We start from the raw sequence: 732 nt of genomic DNA on the forward strand, positions 1-732 counted from the left end.
CATGAGGAGCTCTCACTGCAAGGAGATGAGCTGCATCCCCTTCTAGGACAGCCCAGTTAGAGGATAGTATAGAGCATCACAGAACCTAGCTCTGTCAATTATAATTCCTATAGAGGAATTAGGGACAGCCAACAGGAAATCCCCAGCATGAGGAGCTGTCACTGCCAGAAAATGAGCTACCTTTTCAGAGATGACTCAGAGGTTACTGGAGCTAGAGCATCATAGAAATTGGGCCTAATATATACCTAGAGAGGAATTAAGGAACACAAGAAAGGAGGAGCACTGCAGCAGGCTTACTGGCCCCAAATAAGCAGATCCTTTTCAATTCCAAACTCAAAAGGAGGAGCTCTCACTGCCAGGAAATCAGCTGCCTCCCTACCTAGAATGACCCAGTTAGAGGATACTGGTTATAGAGTATCACAGAGCCTGGCTCTATCAATTATAATTCCAAGAGAGGAATTAAGGACAGACAACAGGAAATCCCCAGCATGAGGAGCTCTCACTGCCAGAAAATGAGCTGCTTCCCTACCTAGAATGACCCAGTTAGAGGATACTGGTTATGGAGCATCACAGAGCCTGGCTCTATCAATTATAATTCCTAGAGAGGAATTAAGGACAGACAACAGGAAATCCCCAGCATGAGGAGCTTTCACTGCCAGAAAATGAGCTCCCTCCCTACCAAGAATGACCCAGTTAGGAGATACTACTTACAGAGCATTATAACCTCCCTAT

The sequence above is a fragment of the Cherax quadricarinatus genome, chromosome 92 (assembly GCF_038502225.1).
Source record: "Cherax quadricarinatus isolate ZL_2023a chromosome 92, ASM3850222v1, whole genome shotgun sequence".
Taxonomy (NCBI): Eukaryota; Metazoa; Arthropoda; class Malacostraca; order Decapoda; family Parastacidae; genus Cherax; species Cherax quadricarinatus.